General features: G+C 34.8%; 1 pseudogene; it reads right to left on the bottom strand.

Moving 5' to 3' along the window:
- Positions 1-17896: 17896 nt before the first annotated feature.
- LOC101702612 (tax1-binding protein 1 homolog pseudogene) lies at positions 17897-20442 on the bottom strand (annotated as a pseudogene).
- Between the last annotated feature and the right edge of the window lie 470 nt (positions 20443-20912).

Raw genomic sequence — 20912 nt, forward strand, 5'->3', positions numbered from 1 at the left:
CACTCTTTTTAAGAAATGCTATATTAACAATGCTGTTGATAGAACATTACTGAAATAAATACTAATTTTGATTTCTAAAGTTAAAAAGGGGCTTTGAATCTTCCTCCAATGTACAGATATGTGAAGAAGTTTAATAATACCTTAACTAATTTATTTCACTTATATGTTCCACTCTGAATATTCACAAGAGTAAAATGTGACTTTTAAAAATATACTCTCCATCCAAATAAGATATTTTTAAAATCTTGGAATACACAGAATAAAATTCTATATTTTAAGGAGACATTTGGTTAGTTCACAAGTTGTTTTTACATCTTACAAACAATGATGAGATTGAATGGAATGTATAAATAGTATTGGCTTAAGAGTATGGTTAAAAATTAATAATAAGAGGAATCTTACAAAGCTGTTGTAATGTTGAAGACCCTTAAATCAGGCAAGTTTCACTAAATAAGAAAAATCTTCCTAAACAAAATAATTTCTGTTACAATTCTCAGTGTCAACATTTTATTAAACCAAGGGAGAGTCAGAAAATAATCTTTTCGAGAATAAATGCTCATAATAGTTCCAGTGAATGAAAAATATCTCAAATTAGCTAATACTGTTGGATTCTCAAGGGAACAGTATGACAGCTAAAAATTACTACCATTATTTCGACTATTCAATACCCTGAACTGTTCTCATTTAATATGAAAAGCCATATCATCATCATGGCATCTACTTTGCTGAATTCCTCCCATTTTTAATTTAGTGAGAAAAACACATGACAAACATTTTCCCACACTAAACACTCACATTAGTAGAATAGACACATGTTCTGGTTTAATCATTCATAAACATAATAACTCTAAGTGATAGAAAGAATGCATTAAGATAATAATTAAAGAGTCTTTCAAACATGAATAAAAATCTAGACACCTTTTATATTTAACATAAGTATTTGGCACTATAGTAAGATAAGCCATATGGACATAGGTGCTCAGGCAAGATCTTTCTTAAAGTAATTAATTATGTTTTCTGAAGTTGCTTTTCTCTGCAACCTTAACTAGTCATGAGTCTCCAAAACATGCTTAGCTGGCATTGTCAAAAGCCAAATATAGACCACTGCTTCTTTCTGTGGTGGAGAAAGAAAAATTCAGCTTAAAACTCATACCATAAATAATTAGAAAACTGTATTAAATAGTTATCTGGCATTGGATAGCTCAAGACTGTAATTCCCAAGACAGAAAAAAGCAAGACAAGCTAACACAATCATTCTGGATGACTCTTTGGAGCCAATTTTCAGACCATGAGGACCAAGAGAAGAAACCCTATTGGAGCCCAAAGACAGCACTGAGTTGAAGTTGAGAACTGAATTCAGGGAGGCTGAAAAGGCTGGATGTTTTAGGGTATACGCCAGAAAGTAGGAAGTGACATGTAGAAAAACAGCTCCGGAGATCAGTATAAGATGCCCTTGTGTCTTGATAATTACTAGACCATACATGTATAGACCAAAGTTTCACAAGACTGGCCAAGGCACTACCAGAGCTGTAGGCTGAAAATTTCTCAAAACCCATACAGAATAGTGAAATATTCAATCTTCAAACAAATCAGAATCCTTGGTGATCTCTTGTGATATTCACGGAAGACTCTACTGGGGTCATACCTGGTAACAGGAATGCATTATCCCTAGAGTGAAAAAGAGCCCATGACTACCATAAGAGAGCATAAAAGTAGACCTAACAAAGATAGAACAGGTCTTGAAGTAACTTGATCGATCTGGAAGTAACTTCACTTGCTAAAACAGAGTCCACTGCTTTGGAAAAGAGGCAACGACCAAATGTAGCATTCACAATGTCCCAGTATTTAGTCAAAAATTAGTAGAACATTCCAAAAAGCAGGAAAGTATGACCAAAACTCAAAAGAAAAAATCAACAAATGGAAAATGATGCACAGATAATAGGTTTTGTGAAATGCACAAACTATGTTAAAACATGAACACAGAGTAGAAAACATAGATTTAGAAAGAAGCAATAGAGACTTATAGAGATTAAAACTATTAATAAAGATTTCTACTTTAGATATGGCAGAAGAAATTATCATTGCACTTGGTGACCTAAAAATCAAAACTATCCAACATGAAGCATATAAAGAAAAATACAGAATAAACAAACAACATCAACAAGCTATGTGACAACATAAAATGGTATAAGTAAGAATGAAATTAAAATCTTAGAAAAATTACACAAAACTATTTGGAAAAATAATCAAAATTGTTCCAATTTTAACAAAAATTATAAAGTCAAAGATCCAGGAAATTGAATACACTAATCACAAAGACCAAGGAAACCACAAGACAAATAATAATCTAATTAATGATCATCAGAAGAAAAAAACTAAAAGTAGGCAGAGAAGAGTCAGGTAACATAAAGGAATAAAACTAGGAATCAATACAGATTCCTCTAGAGAAAATATACAAAATAGAATACAACAGACGAACATCTTTGAAATGATAAAAGAAAATAAGTGTTGGGTAAAAATAACTTTAAAACTAAGGCTATGGGCTGGGGATTTAGCTCAGTGGTACTGCACCTGCCTTGCAAGCTCAAGGTCCTGAGTTTGATCCCCAGTACCAACCCCCCCCCAAACAAACAACAACAACAACAACAAAAACTAAGGCTAAAACAATTTTTCGATATACAAAAGCTGAGAGAATTTATCAGCACCAGAACTGCATTGCAAAAATGTTGTTATTCAGGTTAGAGTAAAATGATATAAATGGAAGTATGTTCTCATAGAGAAAGAAAAACATAATTGTGACTATTTGGGTAAATATAAGACTTTTTCACAATTAAATTTCAAATGATGACAGTTAGTGCAAAGATAGGAATAATATCAGGCATATGGCACGCATATAGTAGAATATATAACAATAATACCACAGAGTTGAACAAGAGAGAAATTGAAGTAAGCCATTGCAAAGGCCTTACATTTTATGTGACATAATATATAATTATTTTTTATAAATGTGATTATTTAAAGATACAAATCCTAGAGCAATAACACTAATTACAGATACTAACAATGGGCTAATAGTTGTGACAAAATAAAATTTTTAAATGTTTGATCAAGAAAATGTAGAAGAGGAAAAAAATGAACAAAGAATAGACAGAATAGAAGAAAAAGAGGAAAATGGCAGCAGCAAATTCAATCATATCATAATAACTCTAAATATAAATGGTCTAAACATTGCGGATATGGTCAGATTAAATCAAAAGGAAAGATCAATCTATATGCCTCCTATGAGAAATTTACATATAAAGGCACAGATAAGATAAAATAAAATACAAAAAAATTTCTTCTATGCAAACAGTAGACATAAGAAAGATAAATTGGAACTATCATTAGCAAAGTAGACTTCAGAAAGATGGGTGTCTCTAGTAAGAGATACAGAAAAGCATTTCTTAATGGTAAAGGAGGGAAATCATCAATAAGGCATAACCCTAAATATTCATGTACAAAATAACAGAGCTTCAAAGTATATGACCCCAAAATTTACAGAATTACACAAAAAAATACACAATTATAACAAAATTTTCAATGTTATTCCCTCAGTAATAGGCCAAAATTCAGTAAGGATGTAGAATACGTGAGCAGCACTGTCAAGCAGGTGGACCTAATTATAATGTATTCAACATCCAAGCTGACAATGAGAACACAAGCTTCTCAAGCACACAGGGAGCATTCATCAAGACAGGCTATATACCTGGCCATGAGATGAATCCCAGGAGATCTACATGACTTAAAGTCACACAGAGTATGTTTTATGACCACAAGAAAATAAATTTGAAATCTATGGGAAGATATTTAGAAAATACCAAATATTCGGAAATGAAATATCATATTTTTAAATAATCCATGCATCAAAAAGTAATTACAAGGTAAATTAAAGGACATTTTAACTGAATAAAGACAAGGTACTATGTATCAAAATTTCTGTGATGCACTTAAAAACAATGCACAATGGGAAATTTACAGCTTTAAACCTTTGTGTAAAGGAAGAAATTACTAAATCATTCATCTGAGCTTCCATCTTCAGAAGTGGGAAAATAAGAACAAATTAAACAAAAAGAAAGAATCAAAGTATAAACAAACTCTATGAAAGAAAAAATAGACAAAATATAGAAAATCAATAAAACTAAAAGCTGTTCTTTGCAAAAAATCAAGAAAATTGATGAACATCTACTATCCATCTATTAAGAAACATAAAACTAAGAATTGTAATTACCTTGATCCTAATTATCCTGCTCTCATCAGATCAATAAGCCAAGAAAAACAAATAAAAAATATTCATATCAAAAAGAGGTCAAACATTTATTTGTTCACGGATGACAAAAAGGTGTCTAGAAAATCATAAAGAATCCAAAAACATATAAACAAATAAATAAGCTACTAAAACTAAAAAGTGCATTAGCAAAGTCACAGAATAAAAATTCAACTTATAAAAATCAAAATTATTTTTATTTAATAAAATAATTATTTTTATATTTGAGTACCAGATAATGAAAGGGTAACAGATAATGCATATGAAATTTTTAAAATACCACTTATGTAGTATCAAAGGTATGAAATATATAAGGATGAATTTAACAATTTATACACAATACCTGAATACTGACAACTACAATCCATTTCTGACAGTTATTAAATAACTAAATAGATAGATTGCATCTGTGGGTTGAAAGATTTAATTTTTTAAGATATCAGTTTTCCTCAAACTTATCTACATATTCAATGAAATCACAATCACAATGGCAGCAACCTTTAAAAACATAACAAATTTTATTGAAAATGTACATAGAAATAAAAATAAATTAGAGTAGCCTTTTTTTGGAAAAATGAACAAAGGCAAATAAGTTGTGACAATACTACAGGATTTGAGACACTGTAGAGTCACATAAAGATAGACAAGGAGGCCAAGGGAACAGAATAAGATATATAAAATTAAAGCATCCTATTTATGACAATTTGATTTTCCAACAAAGAGACCGAGAAAATTTGATAGGTAAAGGATAGTCTTTTCAAAAACTTGTGATGAAAAATTGGATAGCTATGTGGGAAATATATGCTTCCACATTTACTTCACACAATACACAGTGACATGAAATGGGGTACAAGCCTAAACATAAATGCTAAAAACTGTAAAATTTCTGAAAAAAACAGTGGAGAGACCTCCATATCCTTGCAGTAGGCAAAGATGTAGTAAGTCACAATCATACACAAATGAAAGTTTTAAAAATATTAAATTCAACATCAAAATTTAAAACTTTTGCTCTTCAAATAATGCTATTAAGAAAATTAAAAGGTAGACCACAGACTGATGGAAAATATAGTACAAATGTTTTACAAAGAATTTATATTTTGAATATTGTATAATAATATTGTATAATAAAAAGATCACCAAAATACAAAAATGGGCAAAATATTTAATCAGAATTTTTGCAAAATAAGATATATAAATATCCAATTAATAAAAATACTCAACATCATTAGTTATCAGGAAATTGAAAATTAAAAATGTATTGAGATATCATTGCACATCTATTAAAAGAACATAAATACAAAGATTTGCAGTATTAAGTGCTGCTAAAAACTCAAACTCTCACATATTGCTGCTTGGAATGTAAAATGGTACAGCTTCTTGGGAGAAAGTTTTGGCAGTTTTCAATAGATAAATATTCACTTACCATATAACCCAACAATCCCACGTAAGAAGGTACCTCAGAGAAATAAAAATGTATGTCCACACAAACACCTGTAGAAAAATTTAATTTTCTTAATTTTTAATAGCTCCCATTTGAAGCATCTGTACTATCCATCAACAGGTAAATAGGTATCCACAATGCATTCTATTCATACAATAAAATGCTACTCTACAGTGTAAAGAATGAACTGTGGTCACGCTCTGTAACAGGAGCACATCTCAAAATTATGCTGACTGAAAGATGATTCAAACAGGTTCGTTTACACCATATGATTATATTCATGTGAAACTTGATAAAAGATAAACCTCTAACTTATACTGAAAGAAAGTAGATCAAATCTAGGGCTGATGGTGTAGGAGTGCTTGGGAGGAACATAAAGCCATTTCTTTTGAGATGATAAAAATGTGCAGCTTGATTGTGGTAGTGTTTACATGGATGTGTAAACTTGCAAACTCCTTCATACTTAATCTAGGTAATGTGGTTTCTATTATTATTCTTGAATGTTGCAGAATTCTTACAAACAGAACATATGACTGTCAATCCAGGATGGAAGCACTCTCTAGGAAAAAGAACACCATTTATCAAATCACTGAAGAATGAAGAAGTGTGACACATGTGACAGGCACTGCTAATTAGCACTACAGAGTCCTAGAATCATAGAAAACACATGTTTTTGCACAATGATTATTTTCTTTATAGTGTTTCTAGAATGACTTTAAGTTTTCTAATTCTACTGGGAAAGGGCAACATTTTTTCCCCTAAAAGTTCTGCCACTTGAACATGGGGGAGGGGGGGAATAGAAGTTATTTTCTATAATGTCTTTAAATATTTTACTAGTATTAACTTTAGCAAATTTAGGTTGGAAAATTCAAACTGTTGACAATCACAGCCCACTAGCATCGATACCACATCAGTATTTGGACACAAAAAATACTTAAGGGTGTAACTCTGTGACAGTAAAGGTTTATATCAAACCTAGAAATGCATGCATCTGACAGCCCTATCACATTCAATACCCCCACAATAATATCTGTAACTAGAGAACCAGAGAAACTTCTAATGGGAATTAAAGAATTCATTTTTTAAAAAAATAACCCACACCTCACAACTGCTATGACCACCAGAGAATCTAGCTGCATAAAATTCAGGATATAAAATATCATCTTTGGCATCTGAAACTAAATGATGCAAATACTTTAGAAAGGAACTATAACTAGTAACCAGCCAAGAGAAAATCTGGTTATATGTCCAACCTTGATAACAGCCAGAAGAGTACAAGTGAAAACATTAAGGAGCTGTGTTTGTTTGTTTTCTTAAACTGGTAACAAAAAGTCAAAGGTAATTCCAAATATCCACAAGAGCACAATGAAAGGTAGCCTTACTAGTTGCACTAAAAATTTAGATAACATTTTCAGAAAGAAATCTGGCAGTGTCAAACAAGACCTGTTTCTTTCTTTATAGCTCATTTCTCATTTAGATTATTCTAAATATATATTTAAATCTATTTTGGTGGTAATAGTTATCTAAATCTACTCTCAGCAAAGTTACATTGCACGATACAATACTATTAGCTATAGTCCTCGTGCTGTACATTACATCTCTAGACTTACTCATGTTATATATCTACATCTTTTCACCCTTTGGCTTCCATCTCATTTCCTCATATATTCCTTGGCCCAGGTAACCAATGTTTTATTCTCTCTTTCTATGTACTCAAGGTTTTTCTGTTTATTGGTTAGTTTTTTTGTTTTAGATTCCACATGGAAGTGAAATATACAGTATTTTTCTTTTTGGCTTAGTTCGCTTAGAATTACCTCCTCTAGATTCATCCATGTGGCAAAATCTTTTTTAAGACTGAACAATATTCTATTGTGTATCACAATTTATTTATTCTTCCTTTAATGAACATTCAAGATTTTCCTTTCCATATCTTGGTTTTATGAATCGTGATACAATGAGCATGGGGCATCAATGTTCTTTTTTTTTAAAAAAAGGTGATGATTCCATTTCCTTTCAGTATGTACCTGGAAGACAAGTTGCTGGGCCAAAGGTTAGTTCTATTTTTATTTTCTTTAGGAACTTCTATATTGTTTTCCAGAATAGTTGCACCAATCTATATTCCCACCAGCAATGCACAAAGGTTCTCATTTCTCTACATTGTGGCTCACTTTTGTTGCCTCTTGTCCTTTTAAAACAGCTATTCTAACAGGTATGAAATTATATTTCATTATAGTTTTAACTTGCATTTCCTTGACGTTTAGTGATGTTAAGCACCTTTTCATATAGCTATTGGCCCTTTTATGTCTTCCTTAGAGAAATATCTATTCAGGATCCTTATATTACACCATACACAAAAATCTTAAGATGTGTTATGCAAATGCATCAACTCATCACAATGAATATAAGCATTATGTACTATAAACATGTACTAAAAAAAGAACAAAAAATGAATGAAAACCTAAACATAACACCTGAAATGACAGAGTTTCTAGGAGAAAATATAGGAGAAAAACTCCTTAATATTGTCTTTGGCAAAGATTTTTTTTTTTTTGTATTTCACCAAAAAGCACAGGCAACCAAAATAAAAGTAAATAAGTGAGACTGCATCAACTAAAACTCTTCTACACAGCAAAGGAAACAATCAACAAAATGAAAAGGTTGTCCATGGATTGGGAAAAATATTATTGAACCATATATCATATAAGTAGTTAATATTCAAAACATATATGGAACTCACACAATTCAACAGCAAATAACCCAATTAGCCTTGTAGAATTTTTAAAATGCAATCTATATTTCTGTATATCAGATTCAATCCTGAGGAGAGAGCTTATAACTTTCACTCAAAAGTCTTAGATTGGAGTTCTAGTTTTACCACTAAATATATATGCATTATCAAGCAGACCACTTAATTTACTTATGCATACAAGGATAGTGGTAATGGTTCCCCAATTCACCACTTAGTACAATTCTAAGAATTACAGGAGATGTCATAACTGAAAGTCTTTTTCAAGTCTAGAGGGACTGACCCAACTTCAGTATGACTTCAAATTCCTCCAATCACCCATAGGACATTGAAATGTCCATAAAAGATTTTAGGGATTGTCTTAGTCATTTCTCCTCACTGAGACACAATACTTTACACTCACATCTCAAATGAGAGGTTTATTTTGGCTCACATTTTAGTCCATAGTGGCCTGGCTTCAGGACCACCTGGCAGAGAACCATGGTGGACAGAAAGCACAGCCAAGGGAGGAGCCGTCTAGTTCATGTACCCAGTGACCCACTCCTTCCAACTAGACCCCATCTCCAAATAGCAAGTCAGCTATAAACTCCATAATCCAATCACCTTTCAAAAGCCCCGCCTATGTACAGATGAAGTTCTAGATATAAACCATAACAGAGATAAAGAAAAAGAAGGCCTGAACAAAACTCTCAATTTTCTTTGAGGAAAATTATGAAGACAACAACAACAAAAAAATCTGGAAAGCAGTGAAGAGATCTTTTTTTGAAGCATGAAGCTATAACACTGATAACTAAACTTCTCTTAAGTTGATACCCACCTGGCAACAATCAAGAGGGAAAGTCTAACATAGCCTCCTATGGGAAAGAGTGATCTTTCCTGGTGTTTCCAGATAGCCTGACCTCCGTGAATTATCAAGGCAATGGTGTGAATGGCAGGCAGGTGTGTGTTAGCAGCCAAAGGCTTATGGTCAACAGCAAACTACCAGAAAATGTTGAGTGAATGTTTAATAGAGGGGCTTGGCATCACACAGGCTCTAATGGTAAAGCTCTTTCAACATTTTCAACATAGAAATCTTGTGAAATTTTGTCTTGCCTTCTTTCTAAAACTTTGTTCTCTGCCTACTACCTCAGAGGAGGAGTTCTACAAATTGACCACTAGTCCCAGTAACAGTGCTAAGGTCATGCATAATACAACCATCACACTATTTCCAAAAGCATTTTCTTGGCTTGGTATTATAATTGATTCCCTTCTCAGTTGGCAAACAGATTTGCTCATTCCTGAAGCAAGATAATGATTTCTGATTTGGCTGCCAAACATTTTCTGAAATTCTAAATTCATTTATTTAGCAAACATTTATGTGCCACTTCATTTGTGCCAAGTACTCTTCCAAGCACTACCTAAATATGAATTCTTTTAATCAAACAGGCTGTTCTTTCTGAGGAGTCGCAGTGACAACCCCACAAAGAGAGTGCTGCAGTAGTAACCCGCTGCACACTATTGGGAAACAGTGCCTTGTCTAGTCTGGACCAATTGCAGATCATTCCCCACAGTGTGTTCTCTGGGGCTTTGTCCTGATGAGATGTAAATGGCTTCTGCCATGTCCTCAGGGAGCCTGGCCATTAAAAATGTTTTTCTTTACTTAAATTGATCCCACTAAGGGCAGTGAGAGGACATTCGCTCACCTTACTCTTTTATCTCATCTTGTTCCCTGATGTTTTTACCTTTCTGATCCTCATGCCTGACAAGCATATTGTAAGACAGATACTCCTCTTGGTGATTCAGATGTCCAGTTTTTAAAGATCTTCAATCAAATTTTCGTCCCTTGAGCCCTCTTTTTCTACTTCCCATTCCTCGGTTAACACCTTTCTAATAATCAGGTGTCCAGAACTGTATCATCTTATCACCTTCCAGGTTTGATTTCCAGGTGTTTACTGTGACTCTAGGGCTTTTCAGGCACTTCTGCTTGTCACTGGGCAGCTCTGTTTCCAATCATTGATCTCCAGACATGTAGGTCCTTCCTATTTTAAACTTTAGTTATTTTCTGCTTCAATTTTCCAGGCCTAATGGGCATCTTCCTATTATTGCTAGTCAATCTATAATGTATACAAAACTTCTAGATTTGTAATTACCTGATAATTCTCTTTTTTCTTAATTATCTAAAGTCACTTTTAGAAGTTAAGAAATGGCAACAAAAGCTAACGGCATTGCATTAATAATGATAAAAGAACTAACATTTATTGAACACTTGCCACATGCCAGACAACATGCTAAGCACTTTCATGTATAATCCTAAATTCAAATCTGTAGGTGCTATTTGATAGGTCTCCCACTGCCTCAGCAGCTATTATGTATAGTAGCTGCCCTCTTCCTATCTTGCCTTAGGGTTAGGGTTAGCCCTAACCCTAAGGTTTACAGGAATAGAGGTTTCATTCCTTCTGATTTTAATTCTACAAGAGATCTTTGTTAATTGACTTACAAAAAGTTTTAAATAGTCTTATTTATAATTATAAACCTAAAATTATAAAGAGATTATAATTCCATTGGGCTAAATATATTTGAGTGCACTCTAGTTTTAGAAATTGTCTTATATCTTTGTTTTTGTCCAATCGTACAGCTGTTTTGTTTATAGATAAAGGTTATTAAGTTCAAGGCATGCTCCCCTTGGTGAACAAAGGAGCAGCCGCATGGAAATATTTTCCAGTCTTTGTTCACTAGGGGGACCTCAACAGTTTTCATCTTACAACAGACTGACCCAATAGTTTTCATAGCATTATAAAAGACTTATATCAATAAATATTACTTAAATATATTATTATACTGTTTATATCAATTGTCATCAAAGGGATAAATTCTAAATATGTTATTATGTTATGCTTACACTGGTCATTTTCAAAGGACTAAATATCCTGTAAAAAATAACAATAACAAGGTTTTATTTTTTCTAGTGTACTAAATGTATTTGTACTTTCTGACTGTACGGGTTTTCTAATATTTGTTTATGATAATAACCTCTTTTTGATTCAGGTATTTGCCTTTTCATACACTTCAGCTATTTATGACAACAGGTACATACATGGGCTGAGATATTTTCTTTAGATGGTATCCTATCAAAAGATAATTTATTTATTTATTTTTTAAAAGATAATAATTTAGGTAAAAACTTTTGGTGTTTTTAAAAAATGAGTACATTTAACAATGGCTATTTTATATCAAGCTGGACATTTAAATGTGTTACAAAGGTAAAGTCATCATAATTGTCATGGTAAAATATTATTTGTGGCTCTTTTTCTGTTAATATTCTACAGGAGTTCAACTACTAAAAAACAACCATGACTGATAACAGTAAGAGTTCTCTACATTTTAAATTCCAAAATGCTTGTTATTCAGGTAAAACTATAATAGTTAAGTTCATTACTCTTGTTACAATGCTAACGCTATTGACCTCCTCTTCTGGGTGTTCAACAACTAAAGTTTGGAGACCGGAACTAAAAGGTAACTGGACTATGAGGACAGCCAGTATTTTGGCCCCAGCCCCTCAAGGTCAACAAAGATCCAGGACATGAGGGAACCTTCTCCACAGGGTCCTACATCTTTGGTAAGTCACTCAACCTCCTGAACAGGGAGATTGCTGGACAGCAGAGGACAATGTACTGTGTGCCAAAGGAGGCTCATCAAGAAAAAATCTCCCACGCTTTCACTGAAAACAACTTGGTCAAGTAAGGCCATGACCCATCCAGACGGCTGACACTGACAGAGGAGCAGAGAGGCTCTATACATGGGTCTAAAGTAATGGCCTGGGGAGACTTAACTGACCTTGATAGATAACAAGAGGTTCATATTGATTGACACAGGTCTCACTTTAACTTGGTCTTAAACACCCAGCAGAAAAAATAACCAAAAGAGGTATAAAATAATGACACAATAATAAAGCTAGACTTCAGAAAAATTAAGACATAACCCACCTATTAAAATCTTCTGGTTCACTCATGACACAGCCATTTCAAAAAGACAAAACTTTGGGTACTAAATAGAAGGGAAAAATCATTAATTAGCTATAAGTGTGTACAGATTATTTTCAGAAAAATTAAAATAAATTCTTTACAGGTGTCCAATCCTAGAAATCACTGGTCTCCAGATGTCTCCTTTTAGATAAGTGTTTTTCTGATTCTGTGATAACTAATTAACTATTGTATAGTGATCAAAACCAAAAAACCAAAAAACCGTAAAGTAAGAGTATTGGGAAAAAAATCACCTGCTTGTCAGCCACAGTCAGGATAAGTTCTATACCAAGCAGCTACAAGATTTATTCCTTTTAAAATAATGTACATCCTTGTTCTCTGTTTATGATGCCTCTTCTCACTGTGCTCATATTTCCTGGATACCTACCCATGTCTAAAAAGATCAAGCCTTTTATGTTACACTTGATCGCCTTAAGTTGGCCAGTGTCCTTGTTGAGGTTATCAGTTCTCTTTATTTTTAAATATATCTAGGAGGTCTCCAAAAACTGAGAGATACAGGACTAAAACTGTCCTTTACACAACTATTCCATGGCTTTGCTGGAACTATCAACCTAAAATGTGTGCTTTCATGGCCTTGAATTTAAAGGACAGGTCAGGTTCATAGTGACACTACACTCATCCGTATTTTGGCCTCCAAAAGACATTTGCTCAGTTACATACACCTTTTATATTCCAAAAAAAAAAAAAAAGAATTATAAAGATTATATAAATTGTGTTTATCACTTTTCCACTCATTCTCTAAGAGCAAGGACATGACACATGGGCCCTTAGATCAGGAGCTATGATCTCTTACTTCCATAACAGTCTCTTACTTCTATAATAAATGAGCCCCTAAACTTCCAGCTGTCTCTGTAAAACCTATGTAAATAATGAATAAAAAAATTACATGTCAAATGAAAAAAAATTTAAACTCAATGGGCCAGATAGATATGCCCCCCAAGGTACTAATCAATGATGGGGTACGTTTGGTTCCTGGAGCTCATGGCTCCCCTGGCTATTACTACTCTTGGGACCCCTCAGTATTATCTGTTTAATTCTCTGTTTTGGACCGTGCCTGGTTCGGTGTTTTCAAAATTTCTTGCAGGAACGATTGAGGGCATTCACCAATCAGGCAGTCTCGGAGTTCATCTTTGCAGGGTACCAGCCAGTACGACAAAAGGAAGAGGTCCCCACTTGCCACGGGCCTCATCAGATCCAGGCCTAGCCCCGATCTTCACCCCTTGTCAGCAGGAAGCAGCTCCAGAAGAAGAGACCTTCATCCAACTATCATAAAACAAAAGCCTGGAATGATAGGTCTCCCACCACCTCAGCAGCTATTATGTATAGTAGCTGCCCTCTTCCTATCATGCCTTGCCCCCTCCCCTGTGTGACATCATGCCAAGATGGTTGCTCCCACCAAAGAATAAACCCTTCTTCCCAGCATGCCCCTGTTCCCGCCCAGAAAGTAACCTAATACTCGCTCACCTCCTACCATCTGGTGACATCACCGGCTCCTTTGTTCCCTAGTCACTACCTCACTCAATCTCGCCTCAGCCCCTACAAACCCCACCCCAGTCTCTATAAAAGACTCTCCCCGCCCCGGCCATATTGCTTTTGTCTCTCCTTTGTTCAGAGACAGCCCGGCAGATCTGTTCCCCTAATAAAGGCTTGTTGTGGCCTGGTCTGGTCTTCGTTTTCGGCCCTTTTACCTGGCACTATTGTTATTCTCTTTTTACAAATAAAGAGATCTGAAGTTTACAAAAATTAAGTAGCTAGTTCAAGTTTACAAAAAATACTAAATAAGCAGACTAGAATTTGAACACATGTTCTTGGCTTAACCATTAAACCTATATTGTTTCCTCCTGTGCTTAATAAATTCTATCTGTAAAAAGCATTATCTTATTTTAATTACTATTTTGAAGAATAGAAGGTAAAAGCCTTGATAGTGTAATCATTAAAAGTGTACTTAGTGATACTATAGAAGATTAAGACAGGGCTCCTTCATGGAGCCACATCAAAAACAAAAACTAAATGAGACTTCAGGGATGATCTACTCCAAATATTTTATTTGAAAACTGAGGACACAGAGGCACAATTAAACACACGACTTGCTGCGTAGTACAAGGTTTCCAGGGCCCCTTCCACAACAGTCTTTCCTCTGTATCAGGGAAGCAGCTCCTGGAAGCCACCTTGATGCCAATCACTGGGCCTCTGTGGCCTTCTCTGAGCCAGGAAACCAGAACCCACTACTGCTGCATGTAAGTTGCAGATGAGTTTTGCAACTTGCACCTCAAACTCCTAGTATTGCCCCTGCTACTGTCCATCTGCCCATCTTCAGCTAAGGTGTTGATTAGCACTTCCCTTTGCATAGCCTGCCCAGTCTCTTATCTTCCTCCCCATCAACACAGCCTGATTGTTCCTCACTCCACTTCCTCTGCCTGCCATTTCTCCCCTTCTCTATTTACTTATCTCAAATCATCTATCCTCCAAGGTCCAGGTCACCTCCCACACTATCCCTGAAGCTCTCTCTCAACCACCTCAGGCCAAAATGATCTCTCCCACCTCTACAACACTAGAACTCTATTTCCCATGCCACTCATTTACCACTTATCATATGCTGCCCTGTATTGTCTGTTTGGTATCATTTTGTCTAAGAGCCTGGCTTGCCTTGAGGGCAGAGATCATATCTTATTCATCATTGTATCCACCACATTGCTTAGCCTAAGGCCCAGAACAAAATAGGTGTTCTATAAATGTTGATTGATTTATTGTACGTGGAAATGAAAATGACTTCCTCGCCTCTATGGTGGCCCAAGAAAAAGAAAGTAACTTTTCTGAAACCCATGAGATCAACTGAGAATATACTTTTAGAGAACTCAGAAGAAAAATAATTTGAAGTACTTATAATTATATGAGCAAGACTGTGTCTAAGAGTGGATAAAATACCTTAAGTACTCAATTTGTGATCTGATATCAGGCAGACAAAAAACAAATGTTCACTCTATAGATTTAGACATTTAAGAGTGTTTTCCATTGACTTTTTATTAGTGCACATTAGTTATATAGAATAGTGGGACTTCTGGCATATTAATATGTGTATATAACATATTGATTATCCCTCTGCAAAAAACTAGTTATACATATAGACATGGCTTGAAAACTATATTGGTTGTTCATCATCAGATTACCAAAACTAGGGAAACCATAATCCTAAAATTCTTTGTAGGTAGTTCTTTTGTTTCGTTGGGTTTGAAAATTTTTTTTGAAATGAGTAGCCTATTTTTATGACTTTCCTTATTATGATAAATGTCATAAATAAATAAATAGTGAGAAGCCAAAACTCTGAATTTTACTTGTAGAAGAACTAATTTAAACTCTATTAGATAAGACTTCAATTCAAAAAGAGAATCTTTCGCTAACTTTCTTTCAATGGTGTCATTGGCATATTTTTATCCTAATGTTGATGAAAAGCTTTTTTTATATTTTTCTGATATCTACATGTCATTTATCATCAGACTAATTGTCTGGGCTGAAGCAGGTTTGGTTAAGAGACTTCAGTATACTTTTGTTAGCAATCATTAAATAAACTGAATTTTGTCATTGTCTAACACATTTTCCACGTTGGATCATAGAAAAGGACAAACCTGGAACCAGAAGAGTTTTATGGACACAACTCATCTAGCATTTTAATTTTGCAGGAGAAATAGAAGCTAAAAAAGATTAGATGGCTTGTCTACAGGCATACATTTTTACTAGTAACAATCAATAACATAGTTACTTTTATCAAAGAAAGGGCTGTCACCTGACAATTAACCTGATTAGCAAGAAATTTAAAAATGATTTTAAGATTACTCCCTGGAAGAACCACTTACTGCACTCTTGGGATGCAATATGGGAATAATCCCAAACTATGGATAATGAAACTCTAATAACAAAGTTAGGCTTTAAAAGGTATGGGGTGGGGGGCAGGGCCACCTGATGGCTGCATCTGTATAAGAGAATCAGCCTGTGAAATCATTTCAGTTTGTCTTTAACATTCTCACTCTCCTGTACTATGGTCCTTTCTGTCACCGCTGGCTTCTCCTAATGCCCATTTTAGATGGTCTGTGTTCAGCTGGCTTCTTTCTTCCCTCTATCTCAGCAAAAATAAAGTGTTCACTTCTTTGCTGTGGATAAATTGCAATCTATTATCTTACCAGACTTTTCCATTTTAAGTGACTCTGACAATTCTGAGATCATCAAACAGGTGGAAAGTCATCTTTGGACTTTCTGAAATCACACTATTCATAGGGTCAGTTGAAAAATCTAAGAATGATTTGATTATATTTAGATAATACATAAGAATCTGTCTGAGGAATGATGTATCCTTTGCTTATTCTTGTTCTTTCAATTGGCAATTTCTTCCCTTGCAAGAATAAAACATGGTCTAGTGACCATTCCTAGGAGTAAAGTTAGACAGAAGAATTTATGTTCCATTTCACAAACATCTTCTTGATATAAATTCAATCTTTTCCTTTTGCAGTATTGGGAATTGAACCCAGGGCCTCACACTGAGTTGCATCCCCAGACCTTTTATTTTAAATTTTTTTTAAAGATACACATTACTTTAATTTGGGTTTATACATTACATTTTTAATCTCTTATTGAGAATGTTATTTCAAATAATCTCATCAGTATAATGAGAAAAAGAGTCTAATACATATTCCGTGATTTTTATGCCACAACCACCACTGCTACGAGATCATTTAATACAAAACAAATTGTACTGACTCATCGTTCCATTTGCCCATTCATTATAAGTACAAATTAAATGTAGTTTTAAAATATTCTCTAAAACTTTCTGTCAAAATTAGCAAAATATACATTCTATTTCTAAAGCCAATGTTTCATGTATAAAAAGAATATTTGCATGTGACATCATTCTATATGCAGCTCTGTTTCTAAAGAAAATTTAAAAATTATCATGGGCTAAACTGTGGACTTTTCTGATTCAAAGAATTACTTCACAAAACTGTTAATGATCAATGCTTTTTATTCCATAATATTTAGCAGTCATGCTCAATCAACAAGGCCAACAGAAACTTATAATTATTCTGCTAAGTAATCTAGCACACCATTACATTTTTTTCAGTGCAGTAACATTAAAATAATTCTTCTATCTTTTATTCATGCAATTTTGCAAACCAGGGAATAAATAAAGATATAAACATGTAAGAACTTTTCTTACAGCAACTAAGATTAACAGAAGCTAAAATTATAGTTACTGATAAGCCAAAGACTGATTCTGACCCTAGTAACACCAAAATCAAAGTAGAGCTTAGTGAGAAAAGTGCTCTAGTGATGCATAACAACTTACGGTCTCCTTAGTGGTCTATTTGAGGTGATACTTTTTAAATACCTAACATTTATTAACTCTTAATAAAAAGTAACTGGTCAAAGTTTAGAATGTTCTGATCAAAATGGGTCTGAACATGGCATTCAAACCCCTGCTGGTCATAGTCAGGAGGGAACTGCTCACTGCACATTGGGCACACCTTCCAGTGACTCTCCACATGTTCTTCAAATCTGCTCTGATCATAGTTGGGAGGGAACATTAATTCACACAAGGGACACCTCAAAGCTGGAGTCAAAGCAAAAGCCTTCTCCGTGCCCACGTAAGTGCTGGCTTGGTGGATCAGGGCAGTGGGCACAGCTTCATCTTCTTTGCTATCGTCAGAGGCCTCTACACCATCAGGCCAACTGAGGTTTCCAGCAGGCTGGCTGCAGACAACACTGTCTTCCCAAGAGGGGACTCTCACCAGTGGCCTTTGGATTTCATCTGGGTAAAAGGCACCATCTGCTCCATTTCTTGTTTCCTGTGTTGCATAAGGGTTACATACTGTAGAGCTGGCCGTGCACTTGACAGCACAAGAATGCGCCCATTTTGCTTGAGCATGCACTGAGATCCTGTGAGACCTGCTGAAGATTATGACCTTCCATTTTCCTTTCATTTGGTTTTCTACACCCCTTTTAAGTTCCTTATCCCTGGAGAGGTTTTCCACCTGTGAAGTCAGAATATTTATTTCTTTGTCTTTCTCTGCCAACGGAAGTTTATAATTGTCCTCTATTTCAGCTAATTCGAATTTTACATTTTCAGAAATTTCCTTCCATTTCAGCTCCATTTTTGGAATTTCATCAGTATATTTACTTCATTTAGTTTTCTCATCCTGTAAGAGTTGTTTGCATTTATTATATTTTTCTGTTTTGTCGGCAATTTCTTTGGTCATTTCACAGACTTGACTCTGTGAGCATGTCAAAATTTGTCTCTGCTGCAGAAGGTACTAATAGCTTTATGTCTATAGCAGAGGCAAAAGCAGATGATTCTGTGTTTATTGAAGTATCATTCACTTTCTGTTGATTCCCAATTTTCTTTGTGCAGACACCATTATTATTGGTTGATTGTTCTGTAAGTTTGTTTATTTGTTTTTGGAGCCTCTGGCATTCTTTAAATTTTTCTTTATAATGATCTGCAACCATCTGAAGATGGAGTTTCAGATCTTCAATTTCTCTTCTAAATTCATGTTCCAGTATGTCAGTCTTTTCCTGATCTTTTTTCACAGCAGTTAATTTAAGTTCTGCCAGTGCATCAGCTAACTGCTTTTTCACTTTCTCGTTTTCCAAGCACGCAGTATGTAAATCTGCCATTGCTTTATCTCGCACATTCACAGCATCACTAAGTTCTTTAGCCAGAAAGACAACTTCTTGTCGAGTTGCCTGAACCTGTCTGTTCCTCTGCTTTACGAAGTTGCTCTTTTAACAAGAATGTATCTTCTTTACTTGAGGTTGTAAGCAGGAAAGCCCTTTGCATATTTTCCTTCTCCGCCAAGCACAACTGAAGTCCGCCAGTCTCTTCTTTGAAATGAACAATCATGCTTTCTTTGTTTCCAACTGAATTCTTTAAAGTCTGGACCTCTGACACAAGTTTAGTATTTTCTATTTCTGTATTCTTCAAATGTACCTTATAAAGTTCCTTCTTGTCCTTTTTGGTCTTCAACTGATACTCAAGTTGTTGTCTTTCATATTCTGCCTTTCTGATTTTGTCCTTTACACTGTGTAATTCAGTTTCTTTTTCAATTGCTTTATGAGTCACTGACACAATATCTTTCTCAAGCTGGAGAGCTTTAGATGTAGCGTCACTGTATCGCTTCTTAAACTCATTTTCCATTTTTTAAATTTTGTGATACTTCAATGAGATCCTTTTGCTCTCTTTGCAGATGTTCACATCTTTCTTTCTTATGGTTAAATTCTCTCTCCATTCTTCCAACTTGTTCTCGAAGTTGCACTGTTTCTTTTTCCAGAACAGAAATTACCTTTAACAATTCTTCTTTTTATTTCATAATTTTCTCAGTTTTCAACTCAAGAAGGCCAGCTTTTGTGGTCCCCACCAACATGTCAGAACTTCCCTCATCTTCTGCAGTAAGCAACTCTTCAACTGGAGAAGAAGCTTGAAACTGGAAAGGCGTAATTGCTCCACGAATTTCACCCTTATGTGTAATGTAACAGAACTGATAAAATTCTCTGTCATCATTTGGAAGGTAATATCCTTGAAATGCTAATACACATTTGACTGTTGATCCTTCTACATAATGTTCAGGCATAGGGGACCATAGAAATGTATAATAATCATGAGCGGTACTCCATCCAACCTTGAATATACCAACCCAGTCTTTTGCATGTGGATGGATATACGGAATTAAAGTATAATGACATTCCAGGTGTACATTAGGAAGATAACTCTTGGCCACAGTTTGAAAGATGACATGGGCAAAATTGGAAGTCTGCAGTGGGACTTCTTGAAAGGATGTCATTAGGAATCCAGTGAAGGCTCCCAGGCCTAGAGGGAATGTTGGACAGGTTTCCAATCCTGAGCCGCCATCAGCCGCCCAACCTCTTCCGCCACTGCCACTGCCATCCCCTCTGCCAACCGGCTACACCTCCCTTATTTTTTTTATTTTGAGACAGGGACTTGCTAAACTGCCCAGGCTGGGCTTAAACTTACAATCTGGTATCAGCCTCCTAGAGTGTTGTGATTACAAGCATGTGACACCATCCCCAGCCTAAATGCAAACGTCCTGACCCAGGCAATGGATTTTCCCTTATTACTTCTCTAACAATTAAGACAATTAAGATGGTTGATCATAAGTCTGCCTTCCATCAATCTTCACTATTAATTTCTCTTGTATTTCCCAAATCACATTTTACATTTTCTAGCACATATTATAAAGATTATATTAATACTTTCATGACTTGATTATCATATTTTTTCCATGATCCTAAAATAAAATAAATACATGCCACTTGTATTATTTCCTTTTTGGCTACAAATTCCTAACAAAATGTGGCATATATCTTCACTCAGGTATTATGAAGCTGTACCATGCAATT

The sequence above is a fragment of the Heterocephalus glaber genome, unplaced genomic scaffold, assembly GCF_053883595.1.
Source record: "Heterocephalus glaber isolate CG9 unplaced genomic scaffold, H.glaber_assembly_v1.0 deba00001442, whole genome shotgun sequence".
Classification (NCBI taxonomy): domain Eukaryota; kingdom Metazoa; phylum Chordata; class Mammalia; order Rodentia; family Bathyergidae; genus Heterocephalus; species Heterocephalus glaber.